Source organism: Schistocerca nitens, chromosome 5 (assembly GCF_023898315.1).
Source record: "Schistocerca nitens isolate TAMUIC-IGC-003100 chromosome 5, iqSchNite1.1, whole genome shotgun sequence".
NCBI lineage: Eukaryota > Metazoa > Arthropoda > Insecta > Orthoptera > Acrididae > Schistocerca > Schistocerca nitens.
In genome coordinates this window covers 400,820,853-400,838,110 of record NC_064618.1, presented here as the reverse complement: position 1 = coordinate 400,838,110, position 17,258 = coordinate 400,820,853, and the positions used below count along the sequence as shown (strand labels likewise).

At 44.3% G+C, this 17,258-nt stretch overlaps 1 protein-coding gene across 2 annotated transcripts in view; it reads right to left on the bottom strand.

Annotated features, from left to right (window-relative positions):
- LOC126259391 (proton-coupled amino acid transporter-like protein CG1139) overlaps positions 1-13,972 on the bottom strand; it is a 284,611-nt gene extending 270,639 nt beyond the window's left edge. For both annotated transcript variants that reach the window (XM_049956157.1, XM_049956154.1), the window contains exon 1: positions 13,858-13,972. The gene's annotated coding sequence lies outside the window, so the exon portion shown is untranslated. The remainder of the gene's footprint in view (positions 1-13,857) is intronic.
- Positions 13,973-17,258: the final 3,286 nt, after the last annotated feature.

Below are 17,258 nucleotides of genomic sequence, written 5' to 3'. Positions count from 1 at the left end.
CGGTGGGGGTGGATACGTTTGGTGGGAAAGTGAGCCACCACAGCATGAGAGACCGTCTTCTGGACAAAGGACAAGGTGTGAGCGATGTCATCAGGATGGTAGACGAGAAGGGGGCGGCTTCCAACCTACTTATTGATGGATTTGCGGTAGGCATTCCAGTCTTCACAGCAGTAGTCATGAACGACTTTGGGAGGGGCGACAGGGTGGGGAGCTGGGGGAGGACGAGGAGCAAAAGAGATGTTGAGAAGGGCTGGGAGGTGGTCACTGCCAGTGGGATCGAGGACTTCTGCAGTGATGTGCCCAAGCAGACTGGGAGAAGCGGGGGCGACATAAGGGGTTGTGTTACTTTCAGGACTGGTATCTTGAGGGAGGACGACAATGTCGCCTTGGAGGGTGGAAAGGAACTGATGCTACCACCAGAGGGTGACAGAATCGCAGCTATGAATGTTAAGGTCAGCGGCAATCACATAGGTGGAGAAGGTGTGGTCAACATGGGAGAGGAAATCTTAGGGGGTGGGAACAGCAGTATGGACATAGATTGTGGCACAGGTGATGGTGAGGGTGAAGGAAAAGTCCCTGAGGACCAGGTGTTCGGTAGGAACATTGAGCAAGGGTTGTGGCCAGAAGGGGAGATGCTTAAGGTGGCCAATAGCGACCCAACGTCGCGCTAAGGGGCGGGGAATATCAGTATGGTGAAGTACATGGGAGAGGTGCGGACAATATGGGAAGGTTGGAGGAAGGTTTAATTTAGGATGAAGGCGTCAAGCTGGTGCTGGGACAAGGTATCCATGAAGAGGGGCTTGTTGACAGGATAGGATCGGATGTTTTGATAAAGGAGGTGATTCTGTCGTAGCGGCTGGACGGAGAGAGAAAGGTGAAGGAGGTGGCGGGGGGGGGGGGGGGAGGGTGTTCGAGAAAGGCTTAGACGAGGGTGTCGAGACGGGTAAAGACGAAGTGAGCTTGGTTACGGGAGTAAGTGGCGTAGGTACATAGTTTAGCGAAAACCGCACTTCTATTTATTTACTCGATCTGGATATATTTGGGATGAGTTTTCTTAGCTGCGTAGCACTGCATATCTCGGGAAAAGGCCGTGAGGGTAAAATTAGAAAGACTCGGCGGTTTATCACAGTTGTTCATTCTGTGCACCATTTGCGAATGGAGCAGGAAAGGGGGGACGTGATAATGGTACACGCAGTACCCAACGATACGCGCCTTATGGTGGCCTGCAAAGCAGAAATACAGGGGAGCGTCGTCAGTGTCGACCGGCTTAGGGTACCGACCACTACAGTGATTTTCTTTTCCGCCTCCAGATGGCAGAAGTGTACAGTAAGCAAAAGCAAGTTTGTGTATTGTGGAATCGGATAGCTTCTTCCTCTCTGCAGTGTTTTCTTTGTCTAGTCTGAGCGACTGATGGTGTTGCTGTTGCTCTTAGCGCACGGAAGATATTTCGAGATTTGTGGTACCCGTTTTTAGTAAGTGATTAATTTCGATGCTATATTTAGATTATCTCTGCTACGTGAGGAATGTTATGTAAGGAATGATAATTTCTCGGAAAGAATGTATAACATAACTAGATCATATTGCGTTTTTCTCGTGCAGTACCGGCCACCAACTTGTCTTTCAGAAGTAGTTTCAATTTTTAAATTATATTTTCGTCTTCTCACTTCTTCTCAGATGTAAATGGAGAAAACTGAGAATAAAGGAAGAGGGAAATGGATCGATGAGTGCATGAAAATGGCTGTGAGCAAGGTTTTGCCTGACAAAATGACTGCAAGGAGGGCTGCTGAAACGTTTACAACAATCAGAAAAGAAAAAATATCACCACCGAAGAGAAGAGATTAAAAATAGAAAAAATATAATCTGAAAGAGAGTTGAAGAAAGCTGAGGTGTTCCAAAATAAAAACGCAAAGGGTGTCCACGAAAAACCAATTACAAAGCGTCAATGAAAACTGGAATTTACCGGAAATAATGAGTCAACAGAAGAGACTGAAGAGTACATTACGTGTTTATAGTCATTTTAAGAAGACTTGCATGCTTTGTACCGAATGTAGAGGCTGAACACATATTGGATGTGTGGATCGGGAGAATATTTTGTATTTTATTTGCGATCTTTGTAAAACAGAGAGCTAAACATTGGCGAACTGAGCTGAAATAGTAAAAATACGTTCCAATGTCTATGTGTGCTATTATTATTCAATAAGTATCACAGCAGTGAAACATTAATAACCGATCTTATCACAGAGAAGACAGTGGCCGATACTGCAAGATATTTTTTACAAGCCTTGTAACTGTAGCTCTTTTATTTTCGATGTAATTAAGTACTACGAATAACAAAATAGAAATCATTACATGTGTGCTACTCATAGAACATGTCCTTGAGGTAAGAAATGGTTCTCTGAGCACTATGGGACTTAACTTCTGAGGTCATCAGTGCCCTAGAACTTAGAACTAGTTAAACCTAACTAACCTAAGGACATCACACACATCCTTGTCTGAGGCAGGATTCGAACCTGCGACGAAGCGGTCGCGCGGGTCCAGACTGTAGCGCCTAGAACCGCTCGGCCACCCTGTCCGGCCTTGAGGTAAGAGAATAGTATATAGTAGTATATAAATACTCAGATTCACCACCACAGTTACATAGCAAAGCCAAAAAACTTCAGACTGCCGATACTGCACGACTCTCCCTGCAAATACAAACTGCGTGAAAAAAAAAAAAAATTAGAAGCGGAAGAAGGAACGAAAGGAAACTTCACATGTTGAAAGGGTTTGTGATATGTCGGTTGTGGTGTCACCGCTAGACACCACACTTGCTAGGTGGTAACTTAAATCGGCCGCGGTCCTGTAGTACATGTCGGACCCGCGTGTCGCCACTGTGGGATCGCAAACCTAGCGCCACCACAAGGCAGGTCTCGAGAGACTGAGGAGACCTCGTCCCCAGTTGTACGGACAACATAGCTAGCGATTGGACGTGCTAAGCCTTGCTCTCATTTGCCGAGAGATAGACAGTAGAATAGCCCTCTGCTAAGTTAAATGGCGACCACCTAGCAAGGCGCCATTTGTATCAGTGCCAATAGCTTACGAGTATGCAGGAGAGATGTATTCCAACAAGAGAATAAAGTTAAGTATTAAAAAGGCTACGTATTTTTCTTTAGTGCATTTATAAGTCTCATGTTCCAGAATTCACGCCCGTCTGCGTTAGCCTTGCGTGCCCTATCGGCTACAGCATTGTGTCTGGGCTGTATGGTCTAGACACAACATCGGTGACCAAGGTTTGAAGGAGCGGGTTTTGAACAGATTACACTGTTCTTGGTACACAGCAAGGCGATTCTCCCATGCGATTGTAGGAGTTGGTCGACTGGAACGTTGGCGACCAGCATGTTTGCCCTCACTTTTATGTATAGCCCAACTTGAACAAAATCTGGATATTACAAGACTCGTCCAGCCAGCCAAATGGGGCCCACAACGAGGTCACTTTTCAAACTCTGTCAGGTGCTGATAACGCTGTCTCTCACTAGTGTGGCGCATCTTCTGTCCTTCACTGTGGTCATTCAAAAATGGCTCTGAGCACTATGGGACTTAACTTCTAAGGTCATCAGTCCCCTAGAACTTAGAACTACTTAAACCTAACTAACCTAAGGACATCACACACATCTATGCCCGAGGCAGGATTCGAACCTGTGACCGTAGTGGTCGCGCGGTTCCAGACTGTAGCGCCTAGAACCGCTCGGCCACCGCGGCCGGCGTGGTCATTCACCTTATGACACTATTCAGCCTATTATATGCCCTACAAGACCTGTTAGTAACACTAACCACGAACAACACTAACGCACTGTGTTGGCCTTTCTACCTGTCACAGAGAATTGCAACTCTGTAATCGTTTACATACCTGCCGAGGGTGTGTACATGCATGAAGCTACTTTAAAATCAGCCCACGTGTTCTGGATGCTTTAATTTTCCTGTCGGACAGTGTATATAGCAGACGGAATCAGACGTTGCTCCACCATGTCCTGTAAATGGGACAGGTGTGACGATTAAGATGACTAGGGAAGTCGACAATCGTGAAGTAAGAAATTTGTTTCCTGGAGAAATCTCTGACGTACGAAAAGTAACGAATTAGTTTAGGTGATCTTATGTATCTTTGCTACACGGTTCCGAGTTCCCTCAACAAGAACCAGATGTGCACGCTCTTTGTAGGCTAAATCTCCCCACACCATGACTCCCTAAATTGGCCCATTGGGTTGCAGCCTGATACAACCGTGTACCAGCCTCTGTTCCGGTCAACGCCACTGACGTCAAAGCAGAGTCTACTTTCATGACAAAACACGATACTACACGTGTGATTCATCCAGTTTCTCGTTTCGCTACACCATCAGAGTAAGGTCGTGCGTTAGTGATGTGTGAGAGTAAGCCTGCAGAGCGGTTCCCTTACTCGTTGCTCAGCTTCAGAAAACGTTTCCTGATGGTCGTCTTGAAACTGTGGGTGCAACGTTGGTCCTGCTTGTGATGGAGCCGCCGTTTGATCAAGAATGTTTTCCGATCCATGCGTGTATCAGTAGTCCACTACTTTACCAATCAAGACCGTAAACGTCGATACTTGTTAACGGTGACACTTCACATTGGGCAGTTCCTTCGAAAAATTAGCCTGTCTCCTGTGACACACAACATGAATTCTCTGATATACATGTAATGGCAGTGTAACAGCGTCCATGTCGTCCATGCATTTATGCAACGTTTATTAACTCAATTACTTTCAGTATTTATAATGCAGTTGTCATGTGTTCAACATTTTCATTAATAATACGCGGTTTTTACTGCTTCGACTGTATGGCACTTTGAATCATTGCTTACACTGTCATCTCTCAACGCTCCATGAATGTAAGAGTCTTCTAAGTCATGTCCATGGCTGTAACCGATAACTGAAGTACAGGAGAGACAGCATGTACACATCCCCCTCTGCCCCCTTTCCTCCTCCTAGCAAACTGAACTAGCATCGTGCACCGCTACAGAGACAATCGCATCGAATCAGTATCATTTTGAAGAAGACCAAAATGTGTCATAGAGGCTGACTATCCCTCTAGAAACAAAAATAAAAAAATAACTATCACAAACTGAATTCACATCAGCAACGCTACTCAGACAGATGTTTCAATTCAACATCACTTTGAAAAACTAATTTGTGGATATATATATGGTGTCTGTTCTTTCGGACTTTGTTGAGCGAACAGACACCTACGGAAGTCGGCGAAATGCCGCTAGTAAAGAGGATAACGCACAAGGGGCACTACATTCATAGTGTGTAGAGAGGTTCACAATTTTGGTTTGACGGGAGGCGTACCAGGGTAGTACGTGCAGTTGCGATGACCACTGTGTCCGGATGGCTCAGTGGTCAGCGCATCCGGCTAGTAAGCAGACCGGGGTTCGAGTTCCGGACTGGCACAAATTTCCAACCTTTTCCATTGATTTCAATCAATGCCCACTCGCATCCAATGTCTCTAATTATTTTGTGTCTTAATTTATGCCTGTTAACTAACAGCAAGTGTACCTAGAGCCGTTAGCCGTGAAATCTTAAAACTACGATGCCTGATGAAAAAAAGTTAAGCATCCAAAAGACATGATTGGAGGTTAATGTAACTTTGTACACGTACATACCGTCGGCAAGAAGTAATTAATTAGAGCTGTAATTCTCTGTGGGAGATAGAACGTGACCAGAGAACATCAGTGTTGTTTGTGTTTAGTATTGTTCGTGTTTGTTGTTGTTGCTATGTCTTTTAGGGTTTATAAGGGGCGTGAGCAGTGTCAGATGTTTAGTGATCGCTGTGAAGGATACGGAGGCGCCACGTACTAGAGTGAGGCGACGTTGTCATCACGCAACAGAGTTTCAAAGGGGTCTCACTGCGGATCTCTATCTCACCGGCTGGTCGTTTCATGCCATACCCAGATTTTTGGAGCATTCGGATGTGACGGTGGCCCGAACTTGGCCTGCATGGGAACTGAGGGCAAACATACTCGGCCTCAGTGATATGGTCGACCATGTGACTACCACAGGGGACGATTTCCGTTTTGTGCACCAAGCCTGCCGGCCGGAGTGGCCTAGCGGTTCCAGGCGCTACAGTCTGGAACCGCGCGACCGCTACTGTCGCAGGTTCGAATCCTGCCTCGGGCATGGATGTGTGTGATGTCCTTAGGCTAGTTAGGTTTAAGTAGTTCTAAGTTCTAGGGGACTGATGACCTGAGAAGTTAAGTCCCATAGTGTTCAGAGCCATTTGAACCATTGTTTTGCACCAAGCCTATTGCAACCACTTCACATCAGCGTTTGCCATTCAAAAACAGATAATGGACTCCATGGAGCATTCTGTGTAATCTCGTACCATTGGTCGGAGACACTCGTGGCATGATTGTGTGAAGGGCATCGGGTATAACTTGAGGTCACGGTTGGAAGTGACAGACAACTCATGAGACGTCACGGACATCTGGCTACGGTATCGTGGTGCCATTTTTCGAAAAGGACTACACTCGTCCACATATGTCACTTGTCTCTATGAACTATGTACGTGACGGTGATGTAATCATTTGGTCAGCTAGTTCCGCAGGTCACGTGTAGAACACGTGTGGGACCAGTTCAGACGTCAACTGTGTCCCAGAGATAGTATGCAGGATATCAAAGACCGGTTACGACATTTGTTCGCGAGCTCGCTTCAGCACAGGATACGACGCGCTTTATGACACCCTTCCCGAGTAAATTAGTGCTTTTATCCGAACCAGACGGGGTGCAACGTCATACAGATAAATGGGCTTATACCAGGCTATCAAGTTCTTTATGAATTTAACTGAAAAACCATGACATTTTCACCATTTGTCTCTATTGTATTTAAAACTAAAATTTCGGTATGGCTCTACACTCTAAAAGCTACCAGTATATTTGCACCTGCGATTTCCAGTGGTTTCTCTAATATCATCAGTCAATGAACGGTTTACTAAAAGTGAGAATGTAGAAAATAATCGCTCTTATTTGAACGCTGCGTGTCCGATTGCAAAATACACTACCGGCCATTAAAATTGCTACACCACGAAGATGTCGTGCTACAGCCACGAAATTTAACCGACAGGACGAAGATGATGTGGTATGCAAATGATTAGCTTTTCAGAGCATTAACACCAGGTTGGCGCCGGTGGCGACACCTACAACGTGCTGACATGAGGAAAGTTTCCAACCGATTTCTCATACACAAACAGCAGTTGACCGGCGTTGCCTGGTGAAACGTTGTTGTGATGCCTCATGTAAGGGGGAGAAATGCGTACCATCATGTTTCCGACTTTGATAAAGGTCGGGTTGTAGCCTATCGCGATTGCGGTTTATCGTATCGCGACATTGCTGCTCGCGTTGGTGGGTTCAGGAGGGTAATACGGAACGCCGCGCTGGATCCCAACGGCCTCGTATCACTGGCAGTCGAGATGACAGACATCTTATCCGCATGGCTGTAACGGATCGTGCAGCCACGTCTCGATCCATGAGTCAACAGATGGGGACGTTTGTAAGACAACAACCATTTGTACGAACAGTTCGACGACGTTTGCAGCAGCATGGACTATCAGCTCGCAGACTATGGCTGCGGTTACCCTTGACGCTGCATCACAGACAGGAGCGCCTGCGATGGTGTACTCAACGACGAACCTGGGTGCACGAATGGCAAAACGTCATTTTTTCGGATGAATCCGGGTTCTGTTTACAGCATCATGATGGTCGCATCCATGTTTGACGACATCGCAGTGAACGTACATTGGAAACGTGTATTCGTCATCACCATACTGGCGTATTACCCGGTGTTACGACCCGTGCGTCTACCCTTCATTCGATCCCTGCGAAACCCTACATTTCAGCAGGATGATGCACGACCGCATGTTGCAGGTCCTGTACGGCCTTTCTGGATACAGAAAATGTTCGACTGCTGCCCTGGCCAGCACATTTTCCAGATCTCCCACCAATTGAAAACGTCTGGTCAATGGTGGCCGAGCAACTGGCTCGTCCCAATACGTCAGTCACTACTCTTGATGAACTATGGTATCGTGTTGAAGCTGCATGGGCAGTTGTACCTGTACACGCCGTCCAAGCTCTGTTTGACGCAAGGCCCAGGCGTATCAAAGCCGTTATTACGGCCAGAGGTGGTTGTTCTGGGTAGTGATTTCTCAGGATCTGTGCACCCAAATTGCGTGAAAATGTAATCACATGTCAGTTCTAGTGTAATATACTTGTCCAATGAATACCCGTTTATCATCTGCATTTCTTCTTGGTGTAGCAATTTTAATGGCCAGTAGTGTAATATGCATAAATACCATACAAGTTATTCCCTTTCCGTTAAATACGTTGTAGCTAATAGGTACCAATTATAAAGTGGTAGTTCTTATAGGTTTAGCGATTGATGAAATAATTTTCGAACTCTCAAGAGTTTTATTTTATAATTTTGCTTCGCTTGCAGGTCTTCTCTGTTGCAAATTCCCGTTACATCTATTTCCTTTTAAGTCATCGACAAGTACCATGTTGTGCATTCGTTTCCCAATAAATCAACCGAAATTTTAAGCAATAACCGTTATTAAAATAAAACATACTCCCCCCCCCCTCTCTCTCTCTCTCTCTCTCTCTCTCTCTCTCTCTCTGCAGAAGTTAATTTAAACAAAAGATTCGTTTAACACCTCACCCTGCCAGTTTCATTGATATTAAGATTCCGCTACGATTTACAGAGGTCACTAACAGTTGTGCACCTTTTTGCCAGGTGAAACGCTTGTTTCGGAAATTTAAGTCGTACGACTAATAAAGATAATGTACAATCTGTTTACAAAAGCGGATGCATGTGCTTGTGTGCGTGTGCATGTGTGTGTGTGTGTGTGTGTGTGTGTGTGTGTGTGTGTGTGTGTGTACGTTTTCCAGTTCAGCCACCAACTGATTGTTCCTAAGTGCAAGATGAAAACACATACATGAAATATTTAAATTTGTACGTCCAGGAACCTTCGCCTGACGCCCTCATTACCGTGTCCTACTAGAAGACCCGTTCGTGGCCGTTCCTTAACATCGTTATCGTTGTCAGAGTTGCCGCTTACGCTTCAGTGATAATATATGAAGAGCGAAGGTTGGATGCGTTCGTTTTGAGGTGAGCAAGGTCTCCCAGTGAGTGACTTCTGGATATAACGAGTGCTAGGGCAGTTTCTCAAGGACTGTCGAAAAATTATTTCTGTGACATTGCTAGCTCTGAATGGACACAGACTTTTCAGATACGAATATTGTGACAGCTGGGCATTCGCTCGTTCGACGCGCTTGCGCACAGAGAGAAAAAATAGCTAATTTCTGTTTTCTGCTCTACGTAGCACGAGGAGCAACTAGGAAACAAGTTCACGCAGATAAGGCTTCATGATTCGCGATGCTGCTAAATTGGCTGAATAGCAGTCGAGCTGCTCCATCAAAGTACTCAGCTGACAAAGCACTGGCAATAAGCTCGAGAAGGATTTCACGACAGCCATTGTAATCCGCGAGTGTTACACGGCCTGCGTGTCGTCTTCGTGTGACCACATTCGTCGTTTCGTCTTCATGTGACCACATTCGTTCAAGTAAACGCTTCACTGATTTACGGTTTCCGACGGCAGAACTGTTCCAGTAACAATAACCGTGAGAAGTGTTTCAGTTTTGCAGAAATTATATGGCACAAAACGAACATGTCCAACGATTAAGTTGACGAAATAGTGTTGTAACGAAGCTGGCAGTGGTACTACAGATCATAATACCTATTGGCGTAAGGCAAATTCCTCTAAAAGACGATTTGTTGTTGCACTGTTATTTTGTGAATCTTCTTATCAAATAGAAACTAATAATAATTTTATTCACTTGGTCAGAAATAGCCTTATGAAAACATGTGTTCCCTAGAGACTGAAATTCATCTTCCATTGTGTACTCTTATTACCTATTGATAGGATATTTAAAATTTGTGAATGTTTGACATCACTCACATCACTCAGATATGGGGGCTATCTAGAGTAATATGAAATACAGAAATAAAAATTGTTCAAATGGCTCTGAGCGCTATGGGACTTAACTTCTGAGGTCATCAGTCCCCTAGAACTTAGAACTACTTAAACCTAACTAACCTAAGGAATTCACACACACCCATGCCCGAGGCAGGATTCGAAAATGCGACCGTAGCAACAGCGCAGTTCCGGACAGAAGCGCCTAGAACCGCTCGGCCATCCCGGCCGGCATACAGAAATAAAAGCTTCAACGGCCAAGATATCGAATTATGATTTTATTTCCCATGACCGCTATCGACAAATCTAAGTTGCCATCATCGGATCTGAAAAGCGTGTAGATCGAAAATCAGAAGCATAATCAGTTCAGATATAATAAGCTGGGGCTATATGTTTTCACAAAATGGATATGCACAACATACTGTGCCTTATGGGAAATACACCTCAATACATCTCCAAAATACGTACATTATATCATGTCAAGTCGTAAACGTCATTCCAGTACATGAATAAAGTGATAGATCGGCATGTCATTAATAAAACAAGATTTACATAAAATATCATGCATATTGCATGACTATGCAAACTCATTTCAAACAAAAGATGAAAGGAGCCTGAGGATTAAAGTCACCTACATACATTACGACATGTGCTTCGTGCATCATTTCTGTATTTTTATCACCTAGGCTTAGAGTGAACTTCTACAGCCCTATTCAGTCGCGATATAGTCCACATTGTACTTGCCTTATAACTATTTTGAATATACAGGTAGTAAGTAGTAAAACTGATGTACAATAGTTTCTTTTATAATTTTATAATAATTGCAATTTTAAAAGTACAAAAATAAGGAGTTTTGTTCTTCCAATATATTCTGGTTTGGATTACTCGTGTTATATAATTAGATACTAAAATGTATATATGGTATTGTCATGTCGACTCCTTGGATGTAACTTCATCCTTGTGCTGCATACGTTACGATCATATTTCTGTATATTTACTACTACAGTGCCACCTGCTGGTAGTTCGTAACATCTTTGCTTTGACTTTTCATACTCAGTCTCCTTCCATCTGCTGTGCGTATATGAGCTTGCCCAGTCGGTGCAATATGTATGATATTTTATGTAAATCTTGTTTTACTATTGATATGCCAATATATCACTTTCTTCATGTTCCTGGAATGAGGTTTTACGACTTGACACGATATATTCTACCTATGAGGAAGATGTACTGAGGAATACTTGCATAAGGTGTGTTGTAAATATCCTTTTTGTGAAAACGTGAGACACCCACCTTATTATATCTGGTCTGATTATGCTTGTAATTTATGCTTTACAGATCCTATGATGGCAGCTTGGATTTTCCGAAACGGTAATCGGAAATGAAATTATAATTAGCGATCTTGGCTATTCAGGTTTTTGCTTATATATTTCAATTAAAATTTCGTCTGATACACACTCCTTACCAGAAGAAGGACGTAAACATTCATGGTTTTTATACTCCTCGGCAGCACAGCAATGTTAAGACCACTGCACAAAGTTTTCGGCAGTTGAAATCACGTTAAAGAGAGAGAACTCCCTAACCGATCTGTAGTTGTTAATATGCACCTTTTCCCCGCGAAGCAGACAAATTGTCATGTCCATAACATTCTTTTGCTTTCGTAGTCAAAAGACGTCACGTTCTGTTACGTATTGTCCATTAGGCCAACTATAAGTTATGAGTGCATGGCATCTCTATTCTTTATTATTACTCATCTCCGCGAAAGATGAAGAATAACGACTGTGAAAACTTACATTAAAGATCAAGTCTTCTTTTGGCTTAAGTACACGCTCTCTTTACCTCTTGCAACGTCTTGCAACAATGTCAGTTGAAAGGGAGACCCCCCAGACCTATTGAAATTACGACAAATTTCAATCAAATCTATAGTTTATAGCTTGTTAGCATTTTCACACAACATTGTATAAGCTTAGCTAATAGTTTCATATAAAACATGAGTTGCGTAGTTGTCTAAAACTTGTATAAATGTACCCTGTAGACTTTCTCCCACAACAACGGCGTTTTGAAACCGGCAGAGGATAGTCCTCTTCTAACAGGTCTCGCAATAGAGCGGTTGTGGAATTACGCCGATGAATGAAAGCGAAGGAATAGGGTTTGGACACCTACACCTTCACCACGTGCACGAGTTCATGAGATCTCCCCCATCATCGTTGCTAAAGGTTTCGCGACAGTGATTTAGCGATTATTTCTGTCTATCTTTTTACTGTTACAGTAGTTTCAGTTGGATAGGAGTTCAGCTAATAGGGACAGACACAATCAGGCTTGATGCCGATTGCTCTTCGTAGAAGAGAATTACATTACTTCAACTGTTGAAGACTAAGCATTCTGGGTACAGGATGATGAACGGGCTGCGCAGATCTCACTGATGACCATTCCACTTGAGTCTCGCATCAGATTCCTGTGGCTTATTTCTTTTGATGTACGTTTCTCAAGCACATAGAATCAAATGTCAGAACTCAGATTTTCCATGATTTCCCTAAATCGTTCCAGGTAAAAGCCGTGGTTGTCTCTCCGAGGCCACTATCGGTTCCTTACAACCATCCTGCAGTTCAGCTTGGTATTCGGTCTCTAATAATCTCGAAATCGACGGTACGTTAAATGCCACCTTCCCTTCCTCACACTTTTTAGTTCCGAAGTGGTGTAAACGAAGGGACTGATGATTCGCTATTCAGTCCCTCGACCGCGCAACCAACCAACCCGGTAACTGAAGCTTCTTAGCGTTTTGCGGCAATGTAAGCGGGCTACTGATCGTGATACGTGTATCGCCGGCACTGTTGATGATTGATGTCCTTTGGGATATGTCGCCGATTTCTTGAATCTATTTTTAACAATGTAATACGTTGTCATTATCAAGTACTCCTCGATGTGCACTAAGTAAATCCGTGTCGAAGTATTTTGAGGAGAAGATACGAGAAATCAGCTCCGTCAATAACGATATGCGAAAGCCAAGTTTCTAAACATGGTCATTACTTTTCAGGTGCTGTACAAGTTCGTTTTGAATGTGCAGTCGGCGTAAATGTTGGTTTTCCGCTATAAGACACAGAAATATTATCCCGAAGAATATTATTCTACAGCCATTATAATTCCCGTTTTCTCTTAGACCTGTTTCTTGTGATACCAGACAATCATTCACTCCGTAAAAATACGTGTAGCGAGCGAGTTGGCGCGGTAGTTAGCATACTGGACTTGGAGTACGACGGTTCAAAACCCCGACTGACCATCCAGATTTAGGTTTTCCGTAATTCGCATCAGGACGGTTTCTTTGAAAGGACATGGTTGATTTCTTTTCCCATTCTTTCCTAATCCGAGCTTGTGCTCCGTCCCTAATGACCTGGTGGTCGACGGGACGTTTATCTTCCTCTATTTCTTTTTGTAAAAAAATGTGGATGCGTAGTTGACAGTATAAGATGATTAATACTCTTTGTACAGTGCAATCAGCCTATTTCGAATAAGGTTCCTCCTACTTGTTTACTTGTTGCCTAAGCTGCTGCTAACTTAAATTGATTTCAAATGATATATGATTCCGCTACATTGGTATCAGCATAGATTCCTCCCTTATCTTCGACAAGGATGATCGAATCTGTTATTTATGTCCCTTGATAGTGATTGAATGATACTAATTACACTCAGAGATGTTTCTTTTAGGTTTACCATGAACTGAAGTGATGCTTGAATATGTTAGGAGCGAAATCTATAGGCAAGCCGACGAAGTGGTGACAAGCCGAATGTCACTCACAAGGCTGCGAGTGGTGTGGCCTTGTTGGTTTCAGGTGACCTGGCAAGTTATCTACTCACCCCTGAGGAACTGAGCAGTTCTGCTACGACCGTGCGGTGGCGACTGTTGTGAGGAACTGGAGACTCGGCGGAGGTGACGTGTTGTGGCGGGCTGCAGCCAACGCCGGCGCCGGAGACTGGGGGCTGACTGACCGTCGCGCTGCGCTTTGCGGCGGCTGCCAGACCCTCTGACGTCACGACGCACATGGACAGCTCCCACGGGAGGGGGGCGGGGGTGGGGGTGGGGGTTGGGGTGGGGGCAGGCCGAGGGCACGCCTCCTGCGAGCCGGCTCTCCGGCCACTGTCGCGAAGTGGACGCTGCCTGCCACCTTCGCCGACGGCCGACGGAATGGTACCCTATTAAGCAAATGAGAACGCGTCGGAATATTTCGAAAGTGTGGAAGAGGCAGCAGCAGTGACAATGCTCAAGGCCTATGACTGATTAAAAACACGGCGCCAGACTGTGATAGGTGTCTGATGCACTACCCATCGTCTGCACCTAAGTTCTTTTACGGAACTGGCGAAGCGTGTACGATGTTAATGCAGATAGTGGCGAGTTACAAATGCTTGTACATATTACATCATAAATAACAAAAGCTGACACGCGTGGGAGTATACGATAAAAGAAACAAATACTTTTGAGGAAATATAGCACCCTTCCACAAAGTTCTGAGACTGATCCTCTTTGAGAATAAGCAAAGTCAGCGCAGTAAGTACGGTGGCAGCTTGAACTAACAACTGAGGCTTGAGAACCATCAGGGACTAAATCAGGAGTGTCCAACATTGTAGGTTATCTGGGCCGCACATAATACAGGGTGGTCCATTGAAAGTGACCGGGCCAAATATCTCACGAAATAAGCATAAAACGAAAAAACTACAAAGAACGAAACTCGCCTAGCTTGAAGGGGGAAACCAGATGGCGCTATGGTTGGCCGCAAGATGGCGCTGCCATAGGTCAAAGGGATATAAACCGCGTTTTTTTTAAAAATAGGAACCCCCATTTTTTATTACATATTCATGTAGTACGTAAAGAAATATGAATAGATACGTGTTACAAACCGGACACAATGGGAAGGACCAGGCCCCTTTGCTTTTTTCTTTTATCACTCGTTTATTACATCAGAGAAATACACATTTTAAGACAAAATTTAACTACATGAAATATTGCTCCCGGTAAAGGTTAACATAAGCAGTGACAAAACTTAGTTGTCTTAAGGGTTTCTGCTGGCAACAAATTTTAAGGAGGCAATGTAAGCTTTATATCAATTTAGCTCAAACACGTAGCTAGTGATTGAATCACGACACAGACACTTCAACAATTTCGGTAACTCACAGTAACCAACTAATTAGCCTTGCCATTGAATAAGTAGTAGGCCATTTGGAACGAATTAGCAACAGCCCGCAACTAGGGGAGTTAATACCAACAGTCTTTAAATGTTTTGCTACCCATTAAAGAAACAAACTTGCAGTAATTAAATGAATAACAAATCAAACACACTACGCTCCACTCAAACTCTTCTGTGGAAGCCAAGCCAAAATGAAGATTCCATTAACTGACTAGCACTGAAATCACACTAAAGCTCATCTCTGTGTTCCCAGACACACACGGGGCAAACTTGTACAAGACAAGATTTTGAAGGGAGCACATCAGTAAAACCGATAGTGGAGCTAACTCGTGCCACTGAAAATTAAGGTACTAGACCGGGGCACAAGGTGGTGTACAATGAGGTTGCCTTAGTGCTATACTGCGCTCCAAAATATTAATTAAAATGGCCAATTCAAAATTAAGTCGACATAAACCAGCATTAATTAACGAGGAATGACACCTGGTCGCTCGAAGGGATGACAACACGTAATTGAAAAGACAAATGCCGGAGGCGGCAGTAACATCAAACACCTTCTCCGAGTTTTAACCGGGAGTCACTTCCCGCTATACAAGTAAACATTTAACCAAGCATAAGGAAAGAACCCCAAAGAGAAAATTCAAATGAAACCCCACAAAGATTATAAAGGACAGGGAACCCCTACTATTTAAATTCAAAAGAATTAGCAGTCCCCAAAGGCAGTGTAAACGCGAAGGCCACACTTAAGAGGCCACCAAAATTGGTTACAAAAAGTCTTATACATTTGCTCCTTTTCTTTAAAGAAACACAAGGCTGCTTAACTTCTGCTGGACACCCGGTATGGCTCGTGTAGGATACACCAGGCAGCAACCCATGCTAGGCGGTCGCAAGGCACGGCGAGCAAAACCAGGAGAGCAGACAGGTAGGCAGCCAACACATATCCTCCATGCTGAACCGGCAGACCGTGTACAACCAATTCCACATATACGTGGTTGCTTCCACCTCGTGCCTCGCGGCGTCTCAGCAGGTAGCCCGAGCAAACGTCAACTGCCACTCGCCCCGCGAATGCGGAAAACAACAAGGCAAGCAAAGATAAGAAACGTCGAAGGATCGTTAATGGACATCCAAGAGAGTGGCGCGCCAGTAACGAGCTCCACGGCTCATGAATGTGTTAGTTGGACCACTTTTTTCGCTTTGTGATAGATGGCGTAATAGTCACAAACGTATAAGTACGTGGTATCACGTAACATCCCACCAGTGCGGACGGTAGTTTCTTCGTGATACATTACCCGTGTTAAAATGGACAGTTTACCAATTGCGGAAAAGGTCGATATCGTGTTGACGTATGGCTATTGTCATCAAAATGCCCAACGGGCGTGTGCTATGTATGCTGCTCGGTATCCTGGACGACATCATCCAAGTTGCCTGACCGTTCGACGGATAGTTACGTTATTTAAGAAAACAGGAACCGTTCAGCCACATGTGAAACGTCAGCCACGACCTGCAACAAATGATGGTGCCCAAGTAGGTGTTTTAGCTGCTGTGGCGGCTAATCCGCACATCAGTAGAAGACAAATTCCGCCAGAATCGGGAATCTGAAAACCGTCGGTGTTGAGAATGCTACATCAACATCGATTGCACCCATACCATATTTTTATGCACCAGGAATAGCATGGCGACGACTTTGAACGTCGTATACAGTTCTGCCACTGGGCACAAGAGAAATTACAGGACGATGACAGATTTTTTGCACGCGTTCTATTTAGCGACGAAGCGTCATTCACCAACAGCGGTAACGTAAACCGTCATAATATGCACTATTGGGCAACGGAAAATCCACGATGGCAGCAATAAGTGGAACATCAGCAACCTTGGCGGGTTAATGTATGGTGCGACATTATGGGAGGAAGGATAATTGACCCCCATTTTATCGATGGCAATCTTAATGGTGCAATGTAGGCTGATTTCCTACGTAATGTTCTACCGGTGTTACTACAAGATGATTCACTGCATGACAGAATGACGATGTACTTCCAACATGATGGATGTCCGGCACATAGCTAGCGTGCAGTGGAAGCG